Source organism: Sinocyclocheilus anshuiensis, unplaced genomic scaffold (assembly GCF_001515605.1).
Source record: "Sinocyclocheilus anshuiensis isolate Anshui unplaced genomic scaffold, SAMN03320099.WGS_v1.1 scaffold42, whole genome shotgun sequence".
In the NCBI taxonomy this organism is placed as follows: Eukaryota; Metazoa; Chordata; class Actinopteri; order Cypriniformes; family Cyprinidae; genus Sinocyclocheilus; species Sinocyclocheilus anshuiensis.
Genome location: NW_015546057.1, coordinates 1,055,532 through 1,076,757, shown reverse-complemented (window position 1 = coordinate 1,076,757; position 21,226 = coordinate 1,055,532). Strand labels below are relative to the sequence as shown.

Here is a 21,226-nt window from a genome sequence, read left to right as displayed (position 1 = left end):
CCAAACAAAGTAGTTTCGCTTTCACAACGAAACACAGCGCCTTCACGACATGGTGGCGGCGGCAACAACAATACTACAGCGAGAATAAAAGTTACGCCTTCTTTCTTTGCGTGAACATTTGGGCGGCGTTATGCAAATCTTCCCACATAGTGACGTAGACATGTGGGGGCGTGTTAGAACGAGCCGTTTTAGGTAGGCGTGGCTGACTCTTAACTTTTATAAAGAATATCTCTTTGGATTTGAGACTTTAGTCTTTGCAACTTTACAGATCTTCTTTATGCACCAAGAGCTTGTAACACTCCAAAGAGAAAGGAAAAATTGAAATCGCATCATATGACCCCTTTAACAGCTTTAATCAGTCTGTCTCCATGAGAGCTGTTCTGACACCAGATCTCTACTCGTCCAGACGAATCTCTGCCACAATGTTCTAGATTGTTAAACTGACCCAGAGATGCTTCATAAATATTTACCAAGGGGATCCGGAATCAGATTTCCTGTTGCCTATAGCCTGAGATGCGATGTAAATATGAAACCAGGTCTGAGTGCATTGACTGAGAAAGAGAACGAGAGGAAAACCAGACAGAGGAGGAGGGAGAGAGCTCTCATTTGGTTCCATCAAATGTCTCATGCCTATTATAAACATAGTGTAAGACATGCTACTAACAACAACATAATGTGACATTTCCAGAGCAGCTGGCACAAGCACTCGTACCGAGATGGCAACGGGCAAAAACAACAAAACAGAAAAGTGCTTCATCTTTATTTTAATCCGCTGCCTTCAGTGGTTCCGTAAGTATTTTCCCTATCCATTTTCTCCTCCATTGGGATTTCAAAACATTCTTCAATTAAAAAGTTCAAAGCCATCGACCAAAACTTCCAGCTCTAAGATGGATCATAATATTAAAACTTATTTTAAGCAAAACAATATTTGAAAATTAAATAAGACAAAAGTACAAAACTTTGTACATAATGTTTCTTTTATTAGGGAATAATTCAACTACTCACTGCGAATGACATCATTTAATCAGAATGACCATAAAATATAAGACTCGAGACTTACAGTTATTGATTATAAGCATAAAAATAAATAGGCCCAAAGTGCTCAGATTATAAACTAATATTTAGGTAGTTTGAGACTGCAAGAGACTGATAATTTGACTCAATCATATAACTGTATCTTTGCTTCTTTCTTGCACTTTTGAGAAGTTTTGTAATATACACAAACTCCAATAAATGGATATATTGATTTTCAATAATTCAATAGTCCAATGTTAATTATACCTGACATGGCCTACATATTGTAAGTATTGTAAGTAACCTAAATAAATGTATTGTCATAAATGTATGTATGCATAGGGTTAGGGTTATATATTCACTACCGTTCAAAAGTGTTAAATTAAATACATTTAATTTAATTGTGTTAAATTGATAAGAAGTGATAGCAAAGATTTATATTTTTAGAAATGTATACTGTTTATATTTTGAATAAATGCTGTTCTTTTTAACTTTTTATTCATCAAAGAATCCTGAATAAAGTATCGCAGTTTCCAAAAAAATATTTGGCAGCACAACTGCTGCCAACATTGATAATTCTAATAATAAATCAGCATATTAGAATGATTTCTGAAGGATCATGTGACACTTTACACTGGAGTAATGACTGATGGAAATTCAGCTTTGCATCACAGAAATAAATTATATTTTAAAGGATATTAAAATAGAAACCATTATTTTATATTGTAATAACATGTTGCAAAATTACTGATCAAATAATTGCAGCCTTGATGAGCATAAGAGACTTCTTTAAAAAAGATTACAATCTTACTGATCCCTAACTTTTGAACGGTAGTGTATATATCCTGACATTTCATCTTGCATGATATTTCAGGGAACTCCAAATGAACAAATTATGTCATGTGAAAAAAAAATCTTTCAGAAATCGTATCAGTGCAGGGAGCAGTGAACACTGTGTAGGAACCCTGAGAACCAGAACGCAGCTTGTGACATATTGAACAGGCTGTACTTCCCTCCCACACAGCCTTGTGTTCATTCAAATTAAATATGCCGTCTATTCTGACTAAAGTCTATGAGGGGGTGGATTTTATATTAATCTAGTGCATAATAGAGAAGAGTTAAAGAAGAACATATATACAAATGTCACACATGTTCCTCCATGACCCCTGAGTCTCAGTCTTCACTGCCCCCACAAAGGTTAACAGCCCAGCTGATTTTCATTGACTTACAGAAGGGCTGTGTGTGGCATGCGTGGGCTCTAATTGAGCCGGGAATCCCACACACCTCCCCACTGGCAATACGACATGACAGAAGCACCTGAATGAGTCACCGAGTCTCTCTTCCACTCATTCCCATTCTTTCTCTCCTGTCTGCAACATGTACACTCACCCACTCCCCTTCTGGCCTCCTCCCCTTTCAGGCATAGTGGTGGCCTCGTCTTTGACTTCTTCTAAACTACACACCACTCAGACCCACACAACCGTGGGCACTCAGAGATGGCACGATTCCAAAGCAAGGGTATTATTGTTAATTCATTTGAGTACTGGGTTAGACTTTATTTTCAGGTGTCCGTGTTACAGTGTAATTAAACATAAAAGTACTGTCAATCAAAGTATTTCTGTAACATCAAAGGAACAGTTCACCCAGTAATATCAATAGAATAGTTCACACAAACACTGAAAATTTGTTGAAAAATGTACTCACCGTCAGGCGTCAGGCCATCCAAGATGCAAATGTGCCCAAAATGAGCATTTTATCACTTGCTCACCAATGAATCCTCTGCAGTGAATGGGTGCCGTCTGAATGAGAGCTGATAAAAAACATCACAAGTAATCCACGTTTTTAACATCAAACAATTTATGGATATGGAAAGATGACTAAAGTTAAAATGATTGATTACTTGGTGGATACATAACAATGGATTTGTTTCTTACAAACAAGCTTTTCACCTCACAAGACGTTAATTGATGGACGGGAGTCATGTGGATTACTTAAATTTGTGGATTATTGTGATGTTTTTACAAGCTGTTTGGACTCTCATTCTGACTGCACCCATTCACTGCAGAGGATCCTTTGGTGAGCAAGTGATGTAATGTTACATTTCTCTAAATCTGTTCGAATGAAGAAACAAACTCATCTACATCTTGGATGGCCTAAAGGCAAGTACATTTAAGGGCAATGTTCATTTTTTGGGTTTTTAAACTTTTACTTTATTAAACAACACATAGTTTCTATTTGTTAAGGGTTTATGGTTAAGGTTTGGTTTAGGGTTAGTTGCTTGTAATTATGCATCATTTACTATTACTATAGTAAGCACAAGAAATGCGTAACAAGGACACTGTAAAATAAAGTTTTTAATATATCTAAACAGCTTCAAACTAAACTCAAAATACATTTCAAAGATTCAACATGTGAACTTTGCAGACTTTGACAGATCCAGACTAGTTTTTCTCTAGTGCAGCCATCTGACATCAGATTTAAGCAGATATTTACATATGAATGTAGAAGACATTGTATATTTTTACCACATTTCATTACTCACAAGTATGGTATACTGTACTGTATACTGCCCTTTGAACTTAATGGTAGTATTCTATTATGCTCATTTTTCAGGACAGTACATGTGATCATAGACAGATGAAACTATTTGAAGTGAGTCAGTTTTGAAACAAAAACTAGGGCTGTCACAATATCAGATTTTCACTACATGATTGTCAAACCATCTAAATAAATACATCTATCAGTCAAATTATTCTATAATTACTTTGTTTCTGTCTAAAATGCTCCAAATTATTAATAACACTGATTCAAAGTACATAGACAGATCTTGCATCTGCTGACAGCAGATTTAAGCATGGCCCTCAAGCTGTCCCAGAATGCCCTGTGCTCTGGTGTGCACAATAATGTCAGTGAGCATGTCTTTCCTTAAGGACACCCTGTAAGATTCAGTGACATAATCTGGATGTCTTACACAATGGCATCACAATCCTGCTGTATCATCTCTGTGGGTGACAAAGACTGGGGGCATGTCCCTGTAGTAAGATACTGTACATTTCTTTGAATGAACAAGTATATGTTAAAAAAAGATAGATAATCTGTTCAATTGCATTATAGGGTTACTAAAACATCACTGTTCAATTGCATTATTCATTTTTTTTTTTTTAACAATGTATTTATTACTTTTTTTAGTTTGCATATTACAGCAGATTACACAGTAAGTAACAATCGTGTAAACACAGCAAACATTTTACACCAAATTCTCCCTCCCATCACCCCATCCCCAAACAAAAGAAGGGAAGAAAAATAAATAAACAATAATAAATAAATAAAATAAATAAATAAAATAAAATAAAAATTTAGAGATACCTAAATCAAGTAAAGAGTGTTTCCCAAGTCTGTAAAGAAGATCATGATATTACCTTACTCCCTCAGAGCTTGTTGTAGCAGGCTACCAACATTAACATTGTACCTTAAGAAATTAGTAAACGGTCTCCAGACATTTTCAAAAACGTTTTGTTTCTTTTTGACAATATACGTGATCTTTTCCATTGACATGTTTGACGCCATTTCTTTAATCCACTTTCCAATTCTTGGCTCATTGATATTTTTCCAATTAATAGCAATTATTCGTTTAGCTTGTAAAATACACTTTTCAATGAATCTGACCTCTTTGCTTTGTAAGAGAGGACTGATAGGATATATACCCAGAATAAAAAGCTTAGGATCCAGTGGTAATTTCTTTGATAGAATTTGGTCAATCATATCAATTATACCTTTCCAAAAAGACTTCACTTTCTCGCATTCCCATATACAGTGGTACAGTGTACCTCTCGCCTCATTACACTTTATACAGGTATCAGGAATATTATCATTAAACTTGTGCAACATAGCAGGAGTTATATATGTTCGCATCAGCCATTTATATTGTATGAGTTTCAAGCTACTGTTGACTGTCTGTATCTGAGCCTTCTTGCATGCCTCATTCCAATCCTCTAGAGATATTTCATCATCTATATCTTCTTTCCATAATCTTAGTTTAGATTCTGAGGATTCATTAGACCCAGATACAAACAATTCATACAAAGAGGAAATTGAACCTTTATCATAACAGTGACCTATGATTGCTGCCTCTAATGGGGAGATGACAGGAATATCTAATGAATGATTTTGAGATGAGGATATAAAGCTTCTAAGTTGAAGATATTTGAAAAAATGGGTCTTTGGAATGACATATTTGGTTGATATTTCTGCAAAGGACATAAATATTTCATCCTCATTGTACGTCTTGCACTTTCCTTAACACTTTTTCAGCCCATATCCAGCCATTTCGGTGAATCCCTCACAAGTTTAGTATCTGTATAAATAAGTGATATAGCTGCATGATCCGATATTACTATACTGCTATAATAACAGTCAGCAATATTTGAAACAAGTTGTGCTGAAACCAAAAAATATAATCTATACGTGAGTAAGTTTTATATTTGCTGGAGTAACAAGAGTATTCTACTGCATTAGGTTTACTATGTCTCCATATATCCAACAAATTTAGTTCTTTAATACAATTATTTATTGTCTTCCTCGATCTAGTGTGAGTATTATCTAAACCTGATGATCTATCTCGTGCTGGATCTAATGTACAATTGAAATCACCAGCTATTATATATTGCCCAGGAAGATTTGAGACAGTCAGAAACAGATTGCTATAGAATTTAGGGTCATCTTCATTAGGACCATACACATTTATCAGATTTATATTTTCAAATAATAGCATACCCTGAACTATGATATACCTACCTGCAGGGTCCTTAATTATCTTTTTAATTTGTAGTGGGACAGATTTATGAATTAATATTATAACCCCTCTAGCATGAGTGGTATAGGGAGCAGACAACACCTGACCTTGCCATCTTCTTTTTATTTTAGAAATATCCCCACTCAATAAATGAGTTTCTTGCAAGAAAATAATTTTTGATTGCAAGAATTTTATCCTGTTCATCACTTGCTTAACCTTTGTAATTTTGTTTAAACCCCTACAGTTCCATGAGGTAAATTTCACCTTCAAACTACTAGACATTAGTTATATAATATATCCTCAAGATTTGTTTTGATAAAATAAGATATTTTGATGGAAACACACTGTATATAACAAGAAAAAGAAGAAAAAAAGAAAAGAAAAAAATGCTCACTCTGGATATTAGCCCATTAATGTTGTCTTCAGCATCAGACATACGTTGTTCAGCTTGTGCTATGCGCCCTGTGCGTTCCTGTATCTCCTTTCTTACCTCCGTAATTGTTGTTTGCACACCATCGATTTTCTTATAAAGTCCACTTTTCAAGGACATTATGGCTTTCATAATATCCTGGTTGTTATTTCCACCCGAAGTTATTACTTCGTCATCTCCTTCGTCAGGGCCATCTTCCGCAGCCGCCATGGCGTCGCTAATTTCTTCACCCTCGGAATATTCATCTTCGTTTCTTACCTTTTTCTTGTCTTTTTTGCCACCTTTGCGTGACATTTTAATTCCCTATTCTCTTATATTCGTGTTGTTTCACTTTAAACACAATTCTGGTTGGTATTGTAGGATTAATTGCAAACTAGCAGCAGAGCCAAAACGTTGCGACCTCTTAGCACCTTGCCATAACCGGAAGTCCTCAATTGCATTATTTAAAAAAAATAATTTTTCATTATTTTTTTTTTCTTAATGACTACGAGCTCACATTCAGATCTGACTCCATCCAATCAACAACCCTACATTTCTTCTTTTCAGATTTTCGTCACTTGGATATATGCTTTCAAGTCATGTTTTTCAAGTCGGAAAGATCTGAGATTTACAAGTTAAACACACATAGGTTTACACACCACAAAGTTTTAATTACAACTGGGAAACTCCCAAGTTTCTGAGTTGGGGGTGTGTCAGTGAGAAAACATATTTAACACAATGTATGCAGCATCTGTATTTATGGTCAATTTGTTAAAATGAATGAAAGGATTCTTTTTTGTCATTTACAATAAAATTAAGTTGCATCTAAAAAATATGATATAAAAAAGTAGGCCTAACGCGTTACATTGGTACATTTCATTCAGTTGACTGTTGACAAATATGATGCAGGGCAGCAACTCTATCAATGCAGTTATGCCCTAAAATTTAAGATACTGGGGCAAAAAAATGCCCCTGTATGAGGTTTTTGTCTAAAATGTATATCACATGATAAACTATATCACACGATCAGCAAGAGCAATATCGCACAAGTCGAGTGTTGATTATGTCCACGAGTGCAAAATTTGATTTTTCTATAAAAATTCAGTAAATAAGAAAGTTAATATTGTGCTATATTTTAAACACAATATTGTCTGTTTTTTGCTCAATTTTGCTAACGAAAATATTACCTATAAAGCGACAGCAGAATTGTTGTGCGTCTGTGAGCAACAAAGCGGTGTTTCGTTTCTGAATGAATCCGCGTTTTGAACGAATCGTGTAAACCAGTGATTAAAAAAATTCATAGATCGAGCCGTTTTCTTAATTCCTGAATGAATCAGTCGTTTGAATGAATTGAATGAATGAATCATAAAGACATTTACAGCCACATGCTGGCAGTTTTAGTTTCTTCTTTATAATGTATTTTTATTTATTTATAATTAACTAATATCACAGGGATAGTTCACCAAAAGAATAAATAAAAATACAATAAATTCTCACACTCTCACATTTACTCACACTCATATTGTTTCAATCCTGAATGACTTACTTTCTTTTGCACAACATCAAAGAAGGTATTTTGAAGATTTGGTAACAAAGCTGTTGTGCTTACCAGTGTCTTTCATTGTATGAACAAAAAATAATGAGATCCTTTTTAAATTATCTTCTTTTATGTTCTTTTTGTAATGTCTACTTGATACGTTCTCATTTAATGCAATACTAGCTTTAAATAATCTTCTGTGGGTATTTTCACAGTCACATTTATTTTTTGATTAATTAAAATTAATTAATCGCCACATCATCTAATTAATTAGATTACAAATATTAATTGACTGACAGCCCTAAAAAAGATATGAATACATAAACAATTCAGTTTTTAGCAGCGCTATAAATTGAATAAAAACAAAAACACATGGATGCGCATTCTTTACTCATCACTTTGTAGAAGATGAGTTTAAAAAAGGTGTCGATTTTTTTGTAGAAAAGGTGCATCGCCATCTTACTCCAAGCAAAGTGACATGAAAACACCTGACGTCGTAATTACGACTTGCCAACTAAATACAAACTTTCGAGAAGGACTTGAACGCAACCTATTTGACAGTATTGAAGCAAAGATATGTTGCTATTTCTGTTAAACTGCAATTTTAATAAGCAAAAAAAAAAAAAAAAGATGGCACACACAATTTGTCTGGTGTTTATGCTATTTAAATTTAACAAATTCACAACACTTTATGTGAAATCGCCACCTTGTACGGATTTTTTCCAGACTTCTCTATGATGTTGTATGCAGGATTTCACCAATAATTTTGTCTGTATAAATTCCACCCCTTTCTTACAATCAACTGCAAGCTCGCATTGAGATTTTCCCTCCATCCAATCAACTACTAATGGACAGAACCAAGTATTTGCCCTACATACAGTATGTCACAGTACAAATGAAAAGACCTTTCACAACTTCCATTAATTAGCAAATTTCATAAGCATAAAAATACACAGCACAGTAAAATTTAATTCAACTCTTTGCCATATTGATTGTTTTTTCTCACTTACATTGTAGAAAGTACATTCTGTTTTTTTTTTGGGGGGGGGGGGTTTGGCCAAAATCAGGCACCTTAGAAGGCAACACATAATGTTGCAGCCTACCTTTTAGAACAGTCTTCACATTGAAGCAATAATGACTTAAATTTGCTGTCTAAGTAGGTCTGCACATTAGGTTTTGCAACAGAGTTAAATAAATGAGGATGCAGTTGATTTTTAAAACCCTAGTTTAAGTCTAAGGTGGTGCCAGCAGCATTGTTGAGAAATGTGACTTTGCAGCAGGCTGAGTGCTTCCCCATTCACACGTCGCCTCAAATCTCTCTGCGAACGCTGTGCCTCTTTGCCTGTGGTAACCCGGGCAACCCAGACACTAAAAATAGAGTCGGCTGCTCCGGCTTCAGTCATTCCCACAGAGCTTTATGATTCCAGAGGTTTAAACACGAGCTTCTTAACACACGCACAAGTCACTTACTGTCCTCTCACCCTGAGATAACACGGCTGTTACACATAGATGAAGATCTTAATGGACTTTACAACTATGGGCCTCATTGTTCATACAGCTAGTAGGTGGTGATATTTAATGTGTGTGTGTCTGTGTGTGTGTGTGTGTGTGTGTCTGAGATGAAGATCTTAATGGACTTTACAACTATGGGCCTCATTGTTCATACAGCTATGTGTCTGTGTGTGTGTGTGTGTGTGTGTCTGTGTGTGTGTGTGTGTGTGTGTGTGTGTGTGTCGTGCACATCCATAAATGAACTGAAACAGCTGTTTCAGTGACTTACTTGTGGAGCACGGCGATCTCATTTTCAATGCTGTTCTCTTTCCCCTCCAGAGCTTTTTTCGGGATGCATTTTATCGCCACTAGTTTTCTAGTCCTCTTCTCCTCTGCGAGCATCACCTCAGAAAAAGCCCCTCTGTAAGACAAGATCCATATAATCAATCAGTGTCAGTTTTACCAATCAGTATTAACCAAATCAAATTTTGCACCGCAGAAGTGATACACAAACTTTAACTGAAATTAATTTAGATCTATTTACACAGATTGTTTAATGCAGCTCAGAGGTGGGCTGAATGCATTTATTCTACATTTACAATTGCATAAAAGATGTTATGAGAATTCAATAAGACCAGGGGTCCATGAAGGTCCTACAGGGACAGATATACAAAGCATTTAGACTATAAATGGCATATACATTTCATAACATTTCATGACTATTTGAATGAACATTAACTAAAGATTAACAAATTATTTAGAATAATTACATGATTATTAATGAATAATAATGAAGTGTAATTGTAATAATTACTAAATTATTATACATTTCTATAACTAACAAACAAAACAAAAATGAGAAATGTTGCATTGGTAAATAACTGAAATATGTTTAAGTACTAAAATTACTGAAATTGAAATAAAAAGCACATGACAAAATATTCAAAATATTAATACACACTACAATAGTTTACTAAATAATATTAAAATAATACAGGTTCCTGGACCTGAAAAAGTTGGCAACCCCAAAACATTAAAGGCAAATGCCTATATGCAAAATTCCTAAAATTGTTGGCATAAGTAACATCCTGCTGGGAAAGCTCTCTTGTTATTTTACTTTTAATCTTTCCAGTGAAAGTCACAGATGGGCTGAATGTTGACTCAGACAGACTTGCCTCAACAAGACCTAACCAGACACAACATACTACAATGACAAGCAATAAAAGCTCTTCCATGCAAATTTGAGTTCTTATCTAAACCAGCTGTGCATGAGACAAGAAAATTTAGTTTCTATTTATGTGGCCCTGTCCACAAAGAAATCTCACTGGCTCATAGGTCACTCCATCGCTGAACATAAAACACATTTAACCATTACAGCTAGTGGATCGGTGAAAACGAAGGAAAACAGGAAGCAGATGTTAAAAGACTTCCTCTGAAGGGATAACACTGGAAGAGTTTAAGGATTCAGATGAAGTATTTAAATGCTACTTTCTGATTTGATCAAAAACACTGATTCATTCAGGAAATAAACAACATTAGTGTGTTTTGGTCAGAGACACATAATGTTTAACTTTGCGCTGGCTTCGGTCAGAAAAAAACAATATGGACTTCCCAGCTACATCTGGTCTGAAATGGAAGTAATATCAAATAGGAATTAGAGTTTAATTATGTTTATTCTCCTGGTGGTTAAACTTGAATGCCCTCAAAATTCTGTTTTAATCTTATGTTTACATCATGTGATATAGTTAAGCATGTACACAAGCAAGAGTGGTGAGTTTCCCGCATATTAGCATTATTGCAAATGTGAAAATTATTTTATCCAACAATTCCATATACAATAATGTAATGTTGTGAGTTACACTTTAAACACAATTTTGTCAATATTGTCTGTTTTCACTCTATTAAATAGTTCCACAACTAACCACAACAGAACTATTGTGTGTCTTCGATCAACACGCAGTTGTGTTTTGTTATTGAATGAATTTGTGTTTTGAACGAATCGCGAGTCAATGATTCAATGAGCCATTCAAAGTCACATTCTTAGTTCCCCAATTATTTAGCCATTTCAGCAAATTGGTTGAATAAATGACTGAATGGCTTGGTTATCAAGCCACTGACTTGCTACTATCTAATGGTGGTTTTAGTTTCATATTTAAAGGTATAATTTCATTTTTCTATATTTATAACATCATATTTTAAACATTAATCGCATAACATCTTTTATGCAATTGTAAATGCAGAATAAATGCATTCAGCCCACTTCTGAGCTGCAATAAACAATCTGTGTAAATAGATCTAAATTCACTTCAGATAAAGTTTCTGTACCACTTCTGCAGGGCAAAAATAGATTTTGTTAATAATGATTTAATTTGATTGATATTGATTAAATGTGAAAATGTGACAAAAGATGATGCATACAAATAACAAGGTTAGAAAAAAAAACATTAAATGTGCAAATGCTACTGGAAATCAATTTAAGAAGGGCTAATACTGCCACTTAATATAAAATTAAAAATTGCTTTCAGTAACTGAAATATAGATTACATAAATTATATTGCATTACTTAAACATAAAAAATGGAAATGCTGCCTTGGCAACTAACTGAAATAAATCATTTGAAGAACTAAAGTTACTAGAACTAAAACTGAACAGAATTACTAAAATGAAAACAGTAAATATAAATATCGAAATATTAATGAATACTATATTAGTACTTAAAAAGTACAAAAATAACACTGGTTCCTCAGTCAGGAAAAAGCAACATTGGCAACATTATAACATTATAGGCAGATTCACACACAGAAGTCCTAAAACTGTTGGATCTAAATATCACATCAGATGCAAAAATGGATTTTGTTGATACTGATAGTGTAGTATTATTCTAGTTGCATTTACTGATTAAATGTGAGAATGTGGCATAAAAGATAATGCACACATCTAATAGAAAAAAGAAAAGAAAAAAATCTCCTTAAAGGTAAAACTGCCACTGGAAATTAATGTAAGCTTCAGGAGTCAGCTGTCAACAACCAGCCAAGGCACTAGCACACAAACACGATTAGCAAAATACTGTCTAATTATCGTTATCAGCAAAAACCCAGAAAATAGCATTTTTGTCAATATTGCACACCCCTAGTTTCAGGTGAACAATAATTTACTGAGTGCTGATATATCTTCAGTTGTTTCAGTTGTCTTTATACCATTACACACAAAGATCCACATAGTCACAAGACACCATTTGAACAGAAGATCCGTGATCAGGCCTAAAAGCTCTGATATCATCAGCAAACCACCCAGTCTGTTCAATATTTGAGAATGGAATGAAGATTAAGAGTAAACTCATTATTAAACAGGATGTGATTATCTCCTCAGCAGCACAGATCCGGCCAGGCAGACTTATCCCACAGAGCTCAGCACAGGCATGGAGGACAAACACTGATATGATACACAGTTAAGCCTGCATGCGTATGTGTGTGTGTGCACATGACAGGAGAGAGGATGGGAGAAGGCTGTGTGCTAAACTGCCAATGCTGAGCATGCGGAGACACATACACTTGCTCGTTTACAGCAATGCCACACTAGTGCTGACACACAACTGAACATGATGGCGCACAGATATTGATGTAACGAGTGTAGAACAGCAGACCCTGCGTATGTCAAACATGTTTGTTTTAGTCATGTAATGTGCAGTGCTGAGACCTCATCAAACTCAATACGGTTCAACATCTGGAATCAGTTGCTCTGCTGTAACACTAGTGCACACTAACACACACAAACTAGTCTAACACTAGTCAGATTGCAAATGTAGAACTGAAACAGGAAGTCTTAGTGAAGTAAGAAAAAAAGTGTTATCTAGCTAAAAATATCTGCACAGATGTTACATACTAAAAATGTTACTAGTTTTACAACTGAGTAAAATGTATACATAACAGTGCAGTAAATATGGATTACAAAAATTTCATATGATAGGAAACAGACAAGTATAATATTGAAATACTTACAATTTCTGAAGAAACTGAGCTGTTAATTGCTGCAACCAGATCCATGACCGGTCATAACCAGTCATTAAAGACCAGTTTTGTGAACTGGATTAACCGATCACTTGAAAAGATGTGTTTTTCAAAATGTCAGTTTCATCACTAAGTTATCATATGGGGGAGTGAGTGGTAATGGCATGGACAAAATTTTCCAGGGTGTTGCTATGTGATTGTTAAGGTACTCTGAATGTTTTTATTAGGGATGCACAATATATCAGTATTTCAGTACAATACGATTTATCTTGAGACTTAAAATCACTAATAATTGAATATCAGAATTATCAGAGCCACAAATTGGTCACACTGGGCCTCATTTATCAATCTATCTTTGGGCAAATCAACTTATGACAGGGTTCACATGTGATTCATGAAACATTCGTATGCCGCCAATTAGGGCTGCACAATTAATCGAATTTCTAATTGCGATTACAGTTATGGATGCCACAATTATGTAATCGTTCAAAGCGGCAATTAATCATTCAAAGTCCACTTATGTAATTCTGCACGCTTAAGATATGTTTTTTTCTTTCTACATGTTATCTTAAGGGTTATTCCATTGTTTTAGTTTTAGTATAACATTATAATACCATTCATATTTTTACTTTTTTTATAATTTAAAGAAGAAACCAATCGTGGCGCCTCCGCTGTGGGCGAGATGCAGTAGTGGGGGTCGGTGATGGTGTGGGCCTCCGGAACAGACAGAGATCCCGCAGCTCTTCGGCGTGGGCAGAGTTTAACTCTAAAAATGTGGTTCTGCCAACATCGAGCAGAAACTCACGACTGTATGCGCGCTTAGAGGCGCTCTCTCTCTCTCTCTCTCTCTCTCTCTCTCTCTCTCTCCCTACCGTTAAGTAACTTGTGCATTGTTTTACTTACGACATATCCACCCGAACTACAAGCTTTCCAGTGATGTCTGTGAGAAAGGTATATTCACTCGACAAGCTCGCGCATCTGCGCCGCCGCGCACTCAATCCACTCAGCGCACTTTGTTTATCAGCTCGAGCACACCAGCTATACAGGCGTTAATACTGAATGTTTAACGTTATATTCATTGCATACATATACTTCGTAGTAGACATCCTTAACTCCATTCTGCTGTCTGTTGTTCTGTAGGCGGTGTTTCATTGTCTGAATATGGCACTTATCACATGCTGTGTGGTATCGGCGTTTGGTATCGGGGCATTTTAACGAGTACGAGTACAGGAGCTCAGTATCGGGCCCGATCGGTGCATCCCTAATAATCGTAATTAATAGTCGCAATTACAATTTAAAGGGAATAATCGACAATTATGATTTTTGTCATAATCATGCAGCCCTACCGCCAATCACATCGTATGAATGATCATACGTTGATAAATGTTGCGGCTGAAAACAATCGTCATTTAAATATCACACCCCTAAAAACACCCGGTTTAGAAGCCTTGCCCCTAGAGTTTACGACACGGAGAAACGTAACCCAGCGAAATGGAGGAAATAATCTCATGAAAGAGAAAATGATCTTACTCTAAAAACACGTGTTAAACTTGTAATTTCAAACAATTTCATTAATTTATATTAAATATTGGTAAATATAATTAAACTAAATCATTTAAATTTAATGGTATACATAACAGAACAAGAATGAAAAATAAGTAGCTATAAAATCATATAATAAACTATAAAATAAAACACAAATGAGGCTATAGTGGCAGTCAACGGCATACAAACATCAAGCTAAAATTAATTTATTTAAAGCAAAACTGAAATGGCATTTCACAAGCCACTCTCATTCGACAATAATCCAAATGTTTCCATTTTTGCCATTTAACATTTGGTTGCTAAACTATTATTCATTACGCAAAAAAGGCTTTACTTCCCTTGTGTTCCAATATCCACTTCAAACGTCCTCCTTCATCCTTGTATGTTCATTTCGTAAATGAGGCCCATTGTGTTTTAAAGTGAAATAGTTATGTTACATGTACTTGCTATAGTAATAACAGAACATTATGCATAATTGCAAGCAACTAACCCTAAACCAAACCTTAACCTATAGAAAATATGTTGTTACTTATAATTACTATCATTACTTAAGTGTAATTATACTGTAACACAGACACCGTAAAATAAAGTGTAACACAAAATTGTATTATTCCTTTTTAAGCAAGGAAACGGTTGTAGGGTGGTTACCTACAACCCACCTGGTTGTAGGGTGCTGGTCCAAGTCTAAAGAGCCCATAAGTATGATTAATAGTAACAGTGATCCTTGCCTTCAGAAAGCACAACTGTTCAGAGCTGGGGATTGTGGAATGTTAGACAGCAAAGCGGCACATTCCTCTCCGGTCAGAGACACAAGAGGACGGCCATCTGGTGGAACCAGGGGATGTGAACTAGATTACGACACAGGCCTGTCTGTTGTGGCTTCCTGATTATACATCCTGAATGACACAGAGGACAGAGATGGACTCCAAAACATGAACTTGTATTATATAATATGTTATGCCTGACATACTGTAATTTTAATTAATGCTAAACATAATTCATGTTGTCATTGTCAGTTATGATTTTAACTCGACTGAACACTAACAAAAGCACATTTATTTTCTGTAATCATCTTTGATTCATTTTTCACTGAGCTTGTCACAATGCACTCTTCAACTGAATGATGTTTCTGCCTACTATTTCGAACAGTCATCGACATCTTTGGGAGAATATCTATAATACTCTCACATTCTCTCTCATTTATCTTCTCTTTCCTCTTTCCCATTAATATACTGTCTATTTCTCTGTCTTTCTTTCTCATGTTCCATTAACAGCAGTTTGTTGGGCTTTTGTTATGGCTTCTGCTGGGTTTGGCTTCAGGAGAAATTGCGGTTTCCCTGAAGGAAACAAGAGGTCAGGCGCAGTGCAGGGGGGAGAGCAACTTCCAGTCTGTGTTACATGACTCTCACATCTCACAGAAGAGAGGGACTTCTCTTAAAGAAATCTGAAAGAAATAGTTCAAGGAATAGTTCAATAACCTATAGTTGTAGGCTGATAAACACTGCAACCAGATCACTGAGTCCAAACTTTATCAGTTCAAATCCTAAACCAATCATTAAGACCTCTTTGGTGAACTGGATCAACCGATTCTTTGAAAAGATTTGGCTCATTACATAATGTTACCAAATGGCTACTTCTGTCAGGACCACTATCGTCAAATATGATTGACAATTAGCATACAGTTTGGATTGGCGGTATGGTTCTGTTCTGGGCAAGAACTTCCTGCGCATCCATGCAGCCTAGCATGGATGAGAGCAGGGAGAGCAGCGATAAAACTACCCCCCCCCCAGGGTAAACAGAACAGAACCAACATAAATGTATTGCAGATATCGTTAAAGTTCAATAATGTTATGTACACATTTTAGAATTAGTCTGATTCAAAGGAGAATCAGAAGGCTGAATCCCGACTGACAGAGGAGGAGTTGGGGATGGAGGAGGGTAATTAGTTATTGAGCAATGCGAAAACTGCTGATAATACTGAGGGACCTTATATATGAATGCTTAGATAGGTGTCATATTCCCATAGGTTGAGGGGGATCAGCTGAAAGTCAGCTGATGCGAGCTTGACTAACGTGACCTGCCAGAACTAACGCTACGCTTGATTTTTATAATACATTTATGGTGCATCCGTGTCATTTTGGAAGCTTAAAGCAAATTTTCTGTTCTAATTGCATGGAAAAGAGTGACCAGTACATTATTAAAGATATCTTCACATTAAATTAGAGCACTGAGGCAAACAAATTTCATGGGGGTGTGACATTCTTTAGAAAACTATTAATCCAATCTAATTAGATACTACAAACAATTTAATAATTCATCTCTCAAGAGACCGATGCCACATGACATCTTGCTTCCTGAGGCAGTGCTCAGCCTAAATTCAGTTCAGCGCAGGTCCCACAGACTTGACACAGAACCATCATTTGTGCTGATTGCGTTATGTAACGTTCCCTAAAACAAACAAAAAGCAGGTGCAGCTTTTGTGCTGGAGGCCAGACTGAGACTGAATCATGTGAATCAAGTCAGATGGCCCAGTGTTTCTGGACGGATGCCATATATCTCTGCTTAGTTCAGGTTCAACTTAATGAGATCTGTGTGAGATCAGCTGATCTGAGAACAGCACTGCTTATTTTACATTTTTAGATCATAATCTGGATTAGGACAAGGCAGGCTGATTCTGGGTGAACAAATTATTTACAGTACGGTGAAGTATGGACTTCCTGCATAAGCATGCTACAGTCAGACACTCATAAGCATTGATCTGATTCCTAACCATGTTAACTGATGAACAATTAATATTTTTTAAATTCCCAATTATTATATCTACACACATGGTGGCCAATATAATCCACAAAAGAATGACCACTTTTTATATTTGCTAGAAATAAATAAAAGGTTTTCAATATATACTGGTTTAGCTTTATCAAATGATCACTGTCCCAACTGCAAAAGAACGATCAATTTTTATTTATAGCAATGGATTTTTATATTTGCTAAAAATAATTTTAATTAATTAATGTTTAATTAAATGTTACATTTTCTTACAATGTTTTTTTTAATATTCAAACTATTTAGTACTATTTATATCCTATTATGGTATTTATTAATATTTTGAATTAGCTTTAATTTTGATATTTCAGTTTTAATCTTAGTTTTAAGTTTTAGTAATTTTGTTACATGCTTTTGTTATATTTAGTAGTTTTATTTAGTTATATTTAGTACATACTGTATATTTCTATCCATCTTTATTTTTATTTCAGTTTTAGTTTTAGTAATTTAAGTATTTCAGCTTATTTAATTTCAGTTAGACGTAGTTGCCAAGGCAACATTATTATTTTTTGTTACATTTTTCATCTATATATTTCAGCTTTATTTCAATTCATGAAGACTATTTTAATAGTTTTAGTTAACAATAACAACTACTACCTGCTTAAAAAATGAAACAACCTGGAAATGATACATTACTGATTGGTCTGTAGTTTTGAAACACATTCTTGCTGATGCTTTCATGAAGTAATTTCAGCAAATTCGACAAACCTTTATCTATGTTAGCAATAGCTTAGCATAATTTCAGTATAACTCAAAACTCTCTCAAAACTTTTATATATGGTCACTACAGCAATACAGTAAACCAATGTTCAAAGTCATTAATAATAATATTCAGTAAATAATAAACAATTCTTGTAGCTTTTAACTTATACATTGTTCTTGACACTTCTGTGAATCTGCCAAGCAGAAGATCACAGTTATTACTAGCCTGGTCAAAATATCAGCCTATAAATATGATGATTATTGGGAAAGACCTAAAAAGCTGTTCAGTAGTCTACAGTTCACTTTATATGCACAAATGCACACAATGCAGCACACACACACTATCCATTAAGCATAGAGGGGTTATGAGAACTTCAAAGCAGATGAACAGTAAGTTAGTGTGTTTGTCTCAATTACTAAGAAAACATAAAACTAAAGGACAGTAGTCTGAAAATCCAAAAGAACAATAAAGCAATTATCTTTACTGTTATGATATGCTATTCACTATATACATCTGTCCTATTCCCTTAGGTCATTGTGATAGTGTCGCTGAATGTTTCTGGCACACAGAGGATGTCAACAGTGATTCACAGATGTCGTATAGTGGCTGAGCACTTAGAATCTGGTCGATCAGGGTCGCACACAAACATGCACAAACAGCAGCAATGATTGATCCCTTGGGATATTTTTGTTTCCAAAGCAGAAGTTGCGACCTCACACCTGGCCGTCGGACGAGCCCAGAGGTTAGCCTGCAGACACTACCATTAAACATGAACAGACAATATCTGTAATGACTAGACTAGACAAACAGAAAAAAAGAGGTGAGACAATAAAAGCGAATTTTAAATGTTATTTGTATAAAGAGAACGCTATTTGTATGGGCCCTTCACGGATGTTCACTTCCACATGGCCTTTTATGAAGTGTACATATGATTTTCAGATGAAAGGAAGTCATTTCATTTGTGTTCAAGTTTTTCACAAGATCAAGTTTTGAAAAAACAAGACTTAAACTATATATAGCACAAATGTTTAATAACTCTCCAACTCAAAATAGTCACAATGACCTATGTATACCAACAGGAACATTTATCAGCTCTGTTCCAAAAACTAGCAAACTACCTTGCTAGCTGTCTACAACGGCAGCTGCCTTTTAAGCATTTTTGCATTGCACTATGCTGCTTTTTTATTGCCTTTCTGTGTAAACATTCTAGATGGAGGTGTTTTGAGTGCTGCACTTGCATTTTGTGTCTTTTGCAGCACCTCAGACGTGACATGGCGTTTTAAAAATGTGGTGCTAAAGTAAAAAGTTGTTTAGCTGTAACTTCTGTGTGAATAGCCCCAAACTGATTTGCTGAACACTACGCTGCATCTTTACATGCCACGCAGGCACGTGCACAGGTAGGGCTCAACCTGTGCAGAGGTCCGCGTCTGAAGTTTCCCGCTCTGTTCAGCGTGCAGTATCACGTGTCTAAACAAATAGCACATGCTGTCAGTGATTTCAACCACTAGAGGCCGCTATCATACTCTATAATGACAGCAGACCCTTCTCAGCCATTCCAGCAATGGACGCAACCCGGAAAACTCCAGCAAAAAACTATCGGTGCCAATTAATCGGCAAAACCGATACATCGGTCGACCTCTAACTCACATACACACAAATTGGGTGATAGTCAAATCTAGTTACATTTTTTCATTAATACTTAAAGGTTCTGAATAAAATTTGAGTACATTTGTAACATTTCACCTAACTTGTATGTCACTGTGGATACATTTTATACCAAGTTCAGCATGGAATTTTTTTCGGTAAAAGATACACGGGATTCTACCTTCAATTCTGGACAAAATAATGTATCTTAAAAGCTACCTGCTACCTGGTCACATTGGAAGCACCTCTGTTGACTTACAATCTTGTCTAGGTTGAAAACATCTTTCTGTTGTATCACTGCATATAATAATTTTGTATGTATGACATATCACATAACAATGCATTTAATACGTACTGTTCTTAAATTAGAGCCTCTAAAGATAAGAGTAGTGGGTGGGTTGGGAATGGCAGATAATGAAGAATACACTCTAGTCACTGCAAACCATCACTTGTGGTGAAAAAAAAAAATGCACAGAAAAAATTTCACATTTTTCCTGTGAAAGTTTGACTTGATGAGCAGCTCCTCACCTTCATGAATGCATCTGCTTGTGCAAGATGGGCACACCTGATACAGGAAATGGGGGAAAATACAGGAAATGCAATGATGAAGCAGATTAGTGGGCCGGCGGGATGTGGAGAAACGAGCGACAGCAATCAGGAGATTAACCTTTCATTCCTGGCATAATCGCTGCAGAAAACACTCCTCGAGTGTCTCGTGACACACTCACTCATGTGTGTGAACTGTGAATGGATGGAAAACTGTGGCAATGCCACTGAGTGTGTGTTTGTGTGTTTATATGCGTGCAAATGCGTGTGTGCACGAGGAATGGTGATTGAATAATAAATGCACAGGGACACCTCATGGTGTTTACCGGCCTGGTAGAGACACCTGCTCTACCACACACACACACACACACAAACACACCCACTTTCGGTTACTGCTCACACCTCTCCTAGCACATAACAAATAATTAAGACCAAGCAGTACAACCTGATTTAAAAAATATATATATATATAAAAAAATGTAATTATAATAATAAGTTTGCTTGCTCTGCGTGTGTGTGTGTGAATGAATAGCATTTAGTTTCATCTACTAAAGTACACAAACACACACACACACACACACACATATTAGGAAAGGGTTAAAGCTTAAGCAGTAAAGAGGAAATAAGGAATGAAGTTATGAAACCATTTGCATATTCAGCAGATTTACAGCCTGAAGGGAACATCAGATTCTTAGTTCAAACACACCTTTGT

The 21,226-nt window shown here is 35.6% G+C and overlaps 1 pseudogene; it reads right to left on the bottom strand.

The window, feature by feature from the left end:
• The window catches only part of LOC107699357 (calcium/calmodulin-dependent protein kinase type 1-like), a 75,310-nt pseudogene that overhangs the window by 13,612 nt on the left and 40,472 nt on the right, over nucleotides 1–21,226 (bottom strand).